Source organism: Gobius niger, assembly GCF_951799975.1.
Source record: "Gobius niger genome assembly, chromosome: 7".
Classification (NCBI taxonomy): Eukaryota; Metazoa; Chordata; class Actinopteri; order Gobiiformes; family Gobiidae; genus Gobius; species Gobius niger.
In genome coordinates, this window is record NC_136858.1 from 28516534 (window position 1) to 28529281 (window position 12748).

A 12748-nucleotide genomic window follows, 5' to 3' on the forward strand; every position below is an offset into this window, starting at 1 on the left:
TAGTGCAAGGCTAGCGAATTTCTACGGTATCAGCTAGCCTGCATTAAAAACAGTCTGACCCGCTCCACAGTGCACCTGAAGCAAATCACTTATAACACCAGACTAACCATATAAATGTCTGTGTCGACTGAATCATTTTAACCATTTTGCATTTAAAAGAACTTATATTTGCAACATCTGCTTCGTGGTTGTATAAGCTACGCAGCGGCGGAGTGATCTGCTAGAAAATAGTCCCTCAAAATGCGATCATTCATGTGATGCAAGGTCAGTTATATTCCAAAAATGATTCTATCGACACAGACATTTATATGGTTAGTCTGGCGTTATAAGTGATTTGCCTCAGGTGCACTGTGGAGCGGGTCAGACTGTTTTTAATGCAGGCTAGCTGATACCGTAGAAATTCGCTAGCCTTGCACTAGCCTAGCGCCACGAAACTCTTCAAATGCAAGAACTGCATGAATTCCAAAAAAAAAATATCTAAAAAAATTAGCAAAACTCTGGACAACTAGGAAATGAGGCTCTATATCAAAAATCCTGAAATATCCCTTTAAACGGCATATGTCCTGCCAAAATTCAGGGTAGCATCCAATATGCAGAAACATTTTAACATGAAGAGATGTGCGCCTTGGAGTGCTGATAATTGATGTGTGTTTGTGCTTATTAAAACAAGAATAGTCACAGAGGCCCAGTGTTGTTTTCCACAAGTCTTATTCTTAATGAAATTGCGGTAATGACTGAAAAAAAAACAATACAAATGTGTTGCTTTGGCTACGCGCCCTGTTATTTGATTTCCTTATCAAAACACAACAAAAACAATGAATCAGATATCATGTCTCTGCATACTCAAATCCCACCACACTCTCTCTCTGCGGGGTGTAAATATTTTTCTTCCCAAGGAGCTGATAACAACAAGGTGCGAGCTCTGTTTTCACTCCTCCATTGTTAGGAGTTTTCTTCATTCTTGTGTAGGGAGTAGAAAGGGCCGCAGTTTCGGGCATTCGAGATACTAAACCACCAACAAAACACCGGTGCGTGCAGCATTGTAGCCAAACACAAGTATCGCCTTTTGATGAAATGGTTCGGCTTCACTGGAGCGACGCTTGCCTCGTGACGCTTACTGCGAAAGGAAAAATGCGGGTTGGGAAACAGCAGGTGGTAAGAAGAGATGGCAAAGTACAAAATGTAGCACATGTCTAATGATCAGCACGAATATTGCATTAAAAAACACAATTTTTGAGGATATATAATTTGGTCAATCTCAAGTATCAAGTATTTACTGTGCACGGTCTAATGTCTTGAATCGGACTCGTAAGATGCCACTTTTCTATTTGGTTGTTATTGATGAATGCTAAACTCGAGATCACCTATTCATTCCTCTTTGTAGCTACACCATTCAGCCTCACCACAGGGAGGACGCCGCCACCAGCTGACAGCCAAATTAGCACCGATGCTCGAGCCCTGCCATTAACGGCCCCTGTTGCCCTCTCTTTCCTGTTTAGGTGCAGATAAATTACGACATCTGAGCCAGTTAAAATCCAATCATCTCGCCGCCTCGCTCCGTTTTTTTCATTTTTTTTTTTTATTGTGCCCCGGACCACCAGCCGGACACTGCCGACGCCTGCCGGGGGGGAAACAGAGAGGATGCTGGGATTTTGATGGTGGGTGTGAATGAAGGGTCAGTGACTTGGAGGGAGGCAAAAAAAAAAAAGAAGTGCAAAATGAGATTTGGCTCTGCCTTATCTGGGCTGATAAGAAGAATCAAATGTGGTATGAAGAGTCCAAAAAGTCCACAGTTGGGAAAATAGCTGCTGAATATATATTTGGGTTAAACAGGGTCAGTAGAATTTGAAATAAGTCACAATATTGGACTCCGAGATTGACTGCAGTGCATCATATTGTAAGGGGTTCCTCCTTGATTTCAATCACGTTGCTTCTATTTACTGTTATGAAACCATTGATCAATCAAATGAAAGACTATTTTGTTTTGAAGAGACCCATGGACATTTATATTAGAGCTGTTAATGTAAAAAAAATCTTACATTTCTTACTCCAATAAGAATTATGAAACTATAGCTGTCTTTAAAATCCCAGTCCCCTCACGGAAGCGCCATCTTTGCGTGGTGTAGGGGTTTGAGCGCCTGAATGATCCTGGGAGCTCTGTTGTTGGGGGCTTCCTACCCCTGGTAGGGTCTCCCATGGCAAACAGGTCCTAGGTGACGGGTCAGACAAAGAGCGGTTCAGAAGCCCCTTATGAGAGACCAACAGGCCCGGTTTGAACCACCACCTGCAGGAGGAGCCATAAGGAGCTGGGGCAATGTGATTTGGGCAGCTCCAACGGCTGAAGAAAATGGTTGGATGGATAAAATCCCAGTCTCGGAAAGACCAAAACTTGAGCTGAATCAACTCTAAACTAGAAATAAAACAGGATGTACATATGACCTTAGTGGTTCTAAACAAAGACAAACCCAAAAAGGACAGAAACACAAAACAAAACTGTCACTAAAAGGCTAGAACTGCAGAGGAGAGTCCCGCCCTGATCCAGCCCGCACACCACAGTTTGGAAAACATTAGTTACGCTAGTGTTTCTTTGCATCTAGCAACAATGAAAAGCGTGCTGCGTCTCCCGCGCTGCAATAAAGCAACTGACAGCCATCACCCAAGCAAGACATTTCAATAGAGCGCACTTTCTTTGACCGAAAAGTGTTTATGGGTGAACGGGAGGGCGAAATGCATTGCTTTTCGAAAAGGGACTTCTGTGTACACAAAGGCATGAGTCAAGGCAGTGTCACTGACTATTATGACGAAGCGCAACTTTTCTGGAAATGTCTGCAACACTCATACTAATGCAAAAGTCATCCAAAAGTCGACTGCGGTGGGATAAACAGGAAATTCAGACTTCAAATGAGTGATACATTGGAGGATTCACCGCAGCAGAGATACAATTAGGCCATGTTTGTTTATATCTGCGCTCCCGTAGACCTGAGTTGAACCAGAGGCAGCGAACAGCCCACCGAAGAGATAAAAAAGGAGGTCAGGCAGTTTCAGCGAGTAAACAGAGACGCTCACCATCCGCTCGCAATGCACCCCGGGCGGGAAATGCCCACGCTCGCCAGGACCCAGTCAGTCAGTGCCCCGGGTGCAATGGAGATGACCTCTGGCACCCAGCACACTTCACAAGTCATTCTTCATGCTCCTTTTGCGTTTTGTATCCAACGAATGTCTTCATAACCTCACACCACACACAGCTTTACTGCAGCGGCAAGAGTCCAATAAGGAGTAGAAGAAGACAACTCCATTCACTGTTAAGACAAGCAGCAGCTGGAACGCATAAAGATAAAGGCATAAATAGTTTCTAAGCTCATAATAAATCTGAAATATGTACTAAGCTTAAAGTTAGATGTATCACAAGTCTTGAAGAGGAGACAACCTTTACCGTAGCTTGGCAATTATGGTATATATGATTCTTATATGACAAATGACTTTGTTTAAAAAGAAAAAAAAGCCCTGAATGCTAAATGATTTAATATCGTCAGCTACAGTATGACTATGATTTCCGGAAATATTTATCATGTTAGTTTTTCTGTACTAGATAAGTTCAAATCTGGCAACCCATGGCACCAATCCATTGTGTCAAGTGAATGTATGAATTGCTCTCATGCATCTCATATGTTGCTAGGAGCAACAGAAGCTAGCATATTAGCCGAAAACATCTTAACAAATTGATGACACCATAAAAAGCAGACCAACTCCATCGGGTTCTACCTATTACCCAACAAAATACAGAGCAATTTTGTATTTAAAAAAACTGCTAGTCCGCAGTTAGCTTTGCCCGTTAGCCCGCTAGCTTCTTCTTTGTGATTCCATTAGTGTGTATTGCGGCCTCCGGGTCGGAGCAGGGAAAGCTGCAAGTGTGGTTTTCTGGCCAGAGACACCAGGGGGAGATGAAAGACCCTCCAATCATCCCATCAACACTTGTATTACCCCCAGAGGGACTACGAAAAGGTTTTATTAAGGTAAACAAGTTACTTAGTACTGCTTTAAGATTATTATTACAGAAAGTTATGTGCTTCAAAAATAGGCAAATTTACCAGAAGTGGCCATATGACAGGGAGAAGAAAAACATTTGTGCTCTTATCATATCTGAACTTGTGGCTAGCCTCAGCTCAGCGCCCTGTTACAGTCTTCAAGCCGCACCTCATCTGTCAACATTTATCCCTTCGGCCGTAAAATTAAACAAAAGATTGCTGTTTGCTTTGCCTTGGACTCTGTGGTTGGTGCTGCTGGACGTTTCTTATCACAGTAGCTCCAATGAGGAATGCTCTACTTTCAGTCGGGCCCGGATTGCACAGAGGGCCTGCGCCAATCTGCCTAAATGTATTTACTGCAAATGTTAAATTGTTTTCATCCTTTCGCTCGCACACATTCAAATCTCATAATACCAACCATATGGCACACAGAGCGGAGACCGGCTGCCAGAACAGAGCAGTTTCAAATGCTTGGACTTTGTGTGTGTAGTGTATAGAGGCCAGGGGAGTGCAGGGAGGCACAGAGAGTCAAGGTAAATCCAATTATTTTTGAGCCAAACAACATGACCGCACATATCTTCAGCCCGGTCGCTCCGGAAACCTCAATGTGGGGCTTTAAAGGCATTGATCGAATGGAGAAAACATCAGCGTCTTAAGCCTATAGTGTCACCGAGCCTCATGCTCCACAGCCTAAACCTGTGCAATCGAGCCAATTCTTCGACCTACAAAGTGATTAAAAGATATGTGGAAACAGATGTGTTGTAATTAGGGCTGTAAAAACGATTTTTCCACATTGCAATTATGGAATTACAAAGGCTATAATTATTTGAGGATGATCTTTGTCCTACTCAAACAACAAACATGTGAGTCTCCCTGAAGCACCACAAACTCTCCTTGAAATGCATGTGATGTTACTCCAGTCTCTGTGTTTATCATGTGCACTCTGAACTTAATCTTACGTTGCAAACATGAAAGACGTCAATTGTTTAGCCCCTCCTTCAATGGTAGTTCCAGGCTGCTGAAGAGTGTTGGTTTTTATGAAGGAGGTAAATAGTTCAAAATGAGCTCCGGGGCATAATCCAACCACATCGTGTAAACTGAAACAGCTGAAGTTGTAATAACACTGGCACCAGCATCTGCTCAACGTTACATTTTGATACGCAAAGTGCACGGCGAACTATGTTGCAAAGCGATGTGTCAGAAATAGAGATGCATGGAGGTATTGGTTCATAGCTTTTCAGGAGGTTGAAAAAACAATCTTGAATTCTTGAAATCGCAGTACTGTTGTATCCGTTGTAATAAAGTCTGTCTGGTGCATCAGGTCTCTGTGAATTCCACTGTCAAATAATGCATTAAGATGACAGGCATTGATAAAATGAAATTACAGCAGCTGCTCTGGAATGACGATCTTTCTGTGCCAAGATTAACATAATTACTGACTTCGATCCATCAAGTGGGGCTTAGCAGAGGCACAGAGCTGGAGGTAGCTGCACAATGACAAGGTGTTTATGCGATGTGCACGGTCCGGCGTGTGGAGGAGAGAATGCCACTGTTTGAGAGTTGAATCAGGTCTGATTTAAAGCAGAGTTGGAGCTGCTTTCTCTGAAACAGGGAGTCTCCCGCTGCTGCCAGCTGGCCCCGAGCCCAGCGCCTGCCGGCAGCACACTGCCATTGTCCTTTAGTTTCAGGGCGAGCCGAGAATTAAAACAGACAGGCCAGCAGATTCAGCCTGTTTGTTCACATGAGGACAGGGAGGGAGCACTGCGGCGACTGATGAGAGGAAAAGACTCAAACTGACAGAGTCGTGTTGGACATCTATGAAACAGAGTGTCCCTGTACTTGCGGAATTAATAAACAGCTCATGCAGCAAATGGGAACACAGTGTTATTTGTGACGATCCGGACTTTCATAAAGCACTTAGTTAAATGTCACTCGTCATTATGTAACTGCAGCCTCACTCACACGTCCAGCGTCCACAGCGGAGAGTCTCAGGTTTCACACACAGCTCAGAGCTCCAACAGAAGGAGTGCATGTTTGCTGTTGGCTGCGTCACTGGAGCCCCACGAACACAGAAGTGAGCCGTGGCCCCGCTCCAAAAGGGACCATCTGTGCCGGGACGGGCCCACTCCGGCCTCCTCACCACGGGACGCACAGGTTTGATGTGGCCCAGTGCGCTTCAAGAATAAACCGCCACCAATTTCCATTGACACACATCCCCCGCTGCTTCACGGTGGCCTGCTGCCTGTCAGCTCTGAGGAGGAGGAGGAAGACTGCAGGGAAATGGTGTGAAGTGTGTCTGTGGCGGAAAGCTGCTGGAGCTGTGAGAAAAGCTTGAGACGCACAGTGGAGGTCAATGCGAGTCCAGATTGTCACATTATCACTGAAAAGTAAGAGGCCTGTGTCTGAGAAACGGACAACAGTGCAAGAACTCCTCGCACACATCAGTCAGGGAGAGCGTACACTTCACTTGCTCTAAACGCAGACAGCTGTCAGACCACTCTCAAATTCAATTTTATTCTATCAAAGATGGGGTTTCCAGTTGTTGGACAGGGTTGTTTGAGTTGAAAATGTGGTACCAAACCTCCAAAAAGCTTATGCACACTCATCTGATTAGATCACGTCGAAAAACTCCTGGACGACTGAGAGCTTACACACATCTATTCGATTAATAGGCTTTAGTATTTGTAGAAATACTCGGGCAGCACGGTGGTACAGCGGTTAGCGCTCTTGCTTCATAGCTAGAAGGTACCGGGTTAGATTCCCACCTGGACGGAGCCTTTCAGTGTTGAGTTTGCATGTTCTCCCCTTGTCTGTGTACTCCGGTTTCCCCTACCACTAAAAACATGTACAATAGGCCTGTATGAATGCACAGATGTTCTGTCAGGGGGAAATGATGCAACATAGTCTATACTCACCACCGAGTATGGAGTGAATGCAAAATTGTCTCATGTAAAGCGCTTTGTGACAATGTTCATGCAATACAAATACATTTTTTCTTCTAATATTTTCATTACCTCACTGTAAGAGAAGAAAATTAAACTGCCATTTATCATATTGGGTCACACTGTATGGGTCCTGCCCTGTATGTTTTGGCTTGCATATCTGTATGACGCGTAACAGCTCTTTATGTAGAAGCAAAGCAAATGTCTTGAGTTCATGTCTCCGGAACCCGCACTGACGGTAAATAAAGTTTTTCTGCATATCCAGACTCCAGTCTATATTTCATCTATGGTCTCGGACACCATTGTTTTTTCTCAATAAAATAGAAATTTAAAAGTTCCATAAAATCCCTCCCAAAAAATGAACAATTTCATTTCAACGAATTAGGTGTTAAACATAAGACCCCAGGGAGACAGTTTTGTTGATTTAAAACGATCTTTTCCCGCCTGAATACCCGCAGTCTTTCCAATGTGATAATTGCGATCATTGCACTTTCAATTTGAATCCAATAAATTGAGCGGCACTAACGAATACATCCTGAACTGACAGAAGTGCTCCAACTCCTTCCGCTCGTCCGTCAGGAGAGCGTTTACTCACCCTTTTCTCCACCATATATATTATTCACACATTATACACACACATGCTCTGACAGACAGCTCCAACATGCCAAGACTCCGCTACATCTCTGCCCCATCTTTGTCACGTCAGCATTTCTTTTCAGACTTTGTTTTTTCACACACAGCCCGCTCTCGCTGCTGACAGGAATCTGGCACAAAGCGGACGATTTTTGGACTCGCGGATCGCAGCTATAGGCTCGTAGACAATTAAGTGCAGTCAGCCGGGGGATGTTACAGGAAGATAGCTGCAGGGAGGACAGGCCCAAGTGCGGATATACTGATGAATCACTGTTTATTCACCACGCGGGGACTTTCAGTGCTGCTGTAGCCAAAAAGAAAACATCTTTCTGATACACGCCACAGGCCAGACAACTCTGATATGTTAGCCTATGGTTCTTCTGGGAAGCAAAGCTGTGAGTAAACCAGGACTCTATATATATATATAAGACTAAAGCAGCAGGACTTCATGGGACAGGACAAAATGATGTAGTGATTGAGGAAGAAAGTTGAAGTATAACAGAAAGGACTGTCTAACACTTCAAGGCGACAAATGCGATATTATTTTTGAATGATTAAATTGTAGCAAAAGCGGTTTTCGGGACAAAGAGTGTTTCTTAGAACATGAAGAGAAATAAAACACTTTCAACTCCAAACAACCCTATTGAAAACTGCTCTGGTTGAGAGCTTGCACAAACAAATATTCACTAAACCATCAAATACTTGCCAAAACAAACACTTTTTAGATACTAATTCAGGTCTACACATTAGGAGCAACCAGTGATCAAACCAGGAGAAAACAAAGACTTTAAGTTTTAACCAAAGCTTCAACAAAAGCAGATCAAAAATAAGTAGAATCGAGCTCAACTATGACACGACCTGCAAAACCTCCTCGACACCAGTGTTGCCCATGTACTGCAGTTTGAGAAGCACAACTCAACGTTACCTTTACTAGCTGTCAGCAGTCGCCATGCTTACCTTATTAACGGACAGCCTTTTCCATCAAAGCCATAAATCCCAAGAAGAGAGGACAGGATGCCGTGTTAGCCGCCGCGGTAACAATGCTACCCGAGTGCATTAAATCCATCAGCCACTTGTTGAGTCGGAGCGATCCCAAACATCACAGAGGAACTCCCTGCCACAAGACGGCGGTCCCTTTGCAACTTCGTCCGAGAAAAATACAATTGCAAAATATAGATCAAAGTGGAGAGTTTAAACAAGTCTGGTCGCCATCGCAGAGTCCACTACGGGAAATGCATACAGCTGTCCCTTAATGCCCAAAGTGCCTCGGTCCCTCCTCCCGCCACAAAGCCCCCCAACAGCTGAATGGGACAGGGGGCATTAGCATATGTAAAGGGGAAAGTAGGTGGCTGTGGTGCGATGGGCGGGGGACGTGCGCTGGGGTGCTGGTTGTTGGGGGAAGGGGGGGGGGGGGGGGGGGCTTGACATTCAGAGCTCCTGGGGACCAACAGGAAGGACAACCAAAAGAAAACATAACAACAGGCAAAGACTATTGTTCCCGGGAATGAAAAAAAAGAAAAAGAAAGATGGCCCGAGCCGTGACCTCCGGGGGTTACTTTTGATGGGTGACATTTTGGGAGATGCGGCCGTCAGCTGCCAGATACAATATGCGGAAGATGCTCTGCAAAGACAACTTCAAAAATAACGGCAAGAACAACATGTTTGCAATGAAACAAGAAAGCCGGGAAACCATTTGCATCAAGTTTCTTGTCCGAACGCGTCGTATAGTGTAATGCCAGATGCTCTTCCAGAAATAGCCCATTTGAATTTGTGACCTACTAAATAAGGGTTGTCTGGCTTGTGACCCTAATTATCCTAATCCACAATATTAAATGAATGATGTATTGTGCAGAGAAAGGAGAGAGAAAAAAAACTTTTCCCAACAGTCTGGACTGTAAACAGTGAAGACAACAGGAGACAGGAATGACTCTTTTTATTTCAAAACCAAGCAATCCCCACATCAACAAGCCATATGCTGAGCCTGCATTTTTGTACCGCTGGGGGCCTGAGGCGGGAGGAGGGCAAGCGGCACACAGCGGGACGCCTGTCAGTGAGCGCAAAGGAAGGGAAATGTATTAAAAAAAAGGGGTTCACCTCAGCATGGGGCAAGTCCACAGAGCCCCCCTTAGAAAAACAGCTGTGTGATTTCAAGGACTTTAACGCGCCGTGGAGAGCGCAAGAGAAGCAGCAAAGACAAACATGAGGTAATCCTTTAACTTACATTATCTGGCGCTCTCAAAGGGAAAATGAACTTAGGACGTGTCTCGCGAGGTCGCTGTTTGTTTAAAAGCTAAAAAACACGTCTTTGTTATGCTGAACAATTGGGAGAAAGTGCTGGATTACCACAGGCTAAGTAAACTCTTTGTCAATATAAAGTAGTGGGGTCGATTTTGCCATCTTTCAACTCAAGTGGCTGGCTCAATTTCCTGTCCAAATTTCTATGCACCTCAGTCATGAAAAGTCACTTATCTAAATTTTTTGCATCTACGAATTGTTATTTGCCTCACATTGATCCGACGCTTCTGCTCTGAACTTGTGAACATGCAGGAATTTATTACATTTTCTGCATATTTAAAACCAGTATAACACGAACTCCTAAATATTCATATGACACCGGCACTTCACACAGTCAAGCGAGAGAGCCTCACACCTCAAGATATTTTATGAATTTTGCTGGAAAAACAACTTACATAAACCATCCCAGTGCGTTGAATCTATAATTCATTAAAGGTCAATATCTTTCTTTATGCTCTCGACACTTGATGGTGAGAAAGTATTCAGTTGTTTAGTGGAGCTTTCGTTTTGTTTATTGATTCAAACGGCAAAGCCAGACAGCCTAATGGACCGTGTGTTAGCACAGTCTGTATTAGATAACAGTGAACGTGTTGAAGGTTAAAATGTCTTAACTGTTGGTTTTGAAGTCAAGGCATAACGGTGTCTGACACATGTATTACTGTAGTGGTAAATGATATCTTGATGCTTTCATACATAAGAACTTTTGATAGCTGCTGTACTACTTTGTTTATTTCTTCTCACCATTGAAACTATTTTTGATTGTTTATATTTATGTTTGATGCCATTAGCGTCAGCAGCGCATTCAGCTACTCTTCCCAGGGTCCCTTTACAACACTCACATTTCTTTACAGGTCTTTATTTTTAGCTTCCAAGGGTTTTTCATTTGAATTAAGTCAGGAAGAATAACATTTCAGAATCAGAACCAGAATCAGAATCAAAATCAGAATTGTTTTTTATTGCCATTGCTTGTAAACAGGTTCACAAACTAGGATTTTTTCTTGGTGAGATGTGCAACATTAAACATAAAAAAGCAGAGTTTAGATAAAAATAAGTTATAAACTTTTAACTATAAGGCTTTAGGGGCATGCATAAGAATATTAAAATAAATAAGATAAAAAGAAGAGGTAGAATATGGTAGACGACAACAATTGACATAGGATTGGATTTACATATGGTGCATAAAGTGATAAGTGATATGAAGTGATACAGAGATAATTGGTGCAGTGCAGTAGTAGTGATCGGAGTAATAAGGAATGTGGCATATAGATGACAGGAGTAGTAGTTGTGGTAATGGTGCTAGGAGTAATAGTAGTCGTAGACTTTAAAACAAGTCTCTCTGTGGCCTCGCTCCAAACATCTTCGAAATGTTAGCACCATATAAACCATCTCAGTCTCCTGCTGGTGCCCAGAGTCGGGACTAAACGTGGTGGAGGTGCGTTTCAGTTTTCTGCAGCCAAAATATCTGGACTTCCAGATAATGTGAGACAGGCGCCTAGTCTCACATTGTTCAAATTTAGGTTGAATTTAGGCTGCATTTAACAACTGAAAGCTTTTGTTTCCAATACCAGCAATAGTGCTGCCACAGTGTACATCTTGGGCTAATCAAGCAAAATCCATGCTTGACAATGATGCAAAGTAAATGATTTCTTTCTCCATGAGTCATACTGTTGGTTACGTTGTAGATGTATTTGATGATACATTTCCTTCCGTGAACATAGCAACATAATCACCTTTAATTAGAAAAGCACTAAATCCGTGTCACTGCACCACTTCCTGGATTCGCAGTCCTAGGCAGGAGGCGCACGTTAATTGCAGGAAACTGCAGACTTTAATCTGGCTAAATGAATGGCAGTGAGTGCAGGTCTTTTGCGGCGTCTGCGTGGGGAGCTTTGAAGTAGCCAGGTTTTGAGGTATAGAAGCCTTTATTTTGCAGAGTGGTTAGCCCCCGGGAGGTAACACTTTGCCGTTTCTTGTCACTGTATAGTCCAGCAAAACAGACAAACCATTCATCAGGACACACACATGTGGAGGAGTCCCACTAACACCGCCGGGGCTCATGGGTAATTTACATACCGAGGCTAGTCATTACACAAATGGACCCACATGCACAACGACCTACATCTGCAAACACTGGGAAAAACATCTCAGGACATTTAAATTCTTTATTACGCTTTGAGAAGTCTGAATGAAATACACTTTCTGAGTCCCTTCAATAGTTTTATATGTAATTATCTGTACATCGGCAATTTGCACATTACATTTTACATATATATATATGTTTTTTATGCTTCATTACTGTGTTTGAGTTTTTAGGTTATCCGTTGAAGAGTTTATTTAGATCTAGAAGCTCAGATTATATAACCCTGGACCTATTTTCACAATTTCAAATCTAAAACCAAATCTCAACTCATAATCAATCCCTGTTGAACATCACACAGCACAGCACTGTCATGCTACACGGTATAGCTACACAACAACTATTCCCTGAGTGTTTTATGTGCTTACTGTCTTAAGTTCGATATGTTTGATTGTCTATTAATAAAAACAACAACCTGCTAACCGTGCCACCACTCCCAGGTTGATGATAGCTGAAAATGTTTCCTATGACATGGGCACAGAGGCACAGTGTTTCCATTCTTCGACTATTTATTCTGACTATAATTCCAGTGCACAGGAGAAGCCCACCAGGACATGTTTTTATCCAAAATCGACGAGTCCATTACAGCAACAACAAAAAGCTCCATAACAGCTATATTTACTTGGTACTGGGAAACAGCCTGGAGCTTTACAACTTATTTTGAAGCCAGTGATAAAAAATAAATAAAAAAAACTCCGACTGAACTCAGCACGGAA

At 43.0% G+C, this 12748-nt stretch overlaps 1 protein-coding gene across 7 annotated transcripts in view; it reads right to left on the reverse strand.

Annotated features, from left to right (window-relative positions):
- The window catches only part of LOC306965348 (signal-induced proliferation-associated 1-like protein 2), a 134490-nt gene that overhangs the window by 94127 nt on the left and 27615 nt on the right, over positions 1–12748 (reverse strand). Inside the window, exon 1 of one of the 7 annotated variants that reach the window (XM_079559688.1) lies at positions 8558–8825. The exons of the other annotated variants lie outside the window; for them this stretch is intronic. The gene's annotated coding sequence lies outside the window, so the exon portion shown is untranslated. Of the gene's footprint in view, positions 1–8557; positions 8826–12748 lie in introns of those variants that run through there. 7 annotated transcript variants of the gene reach the window in all.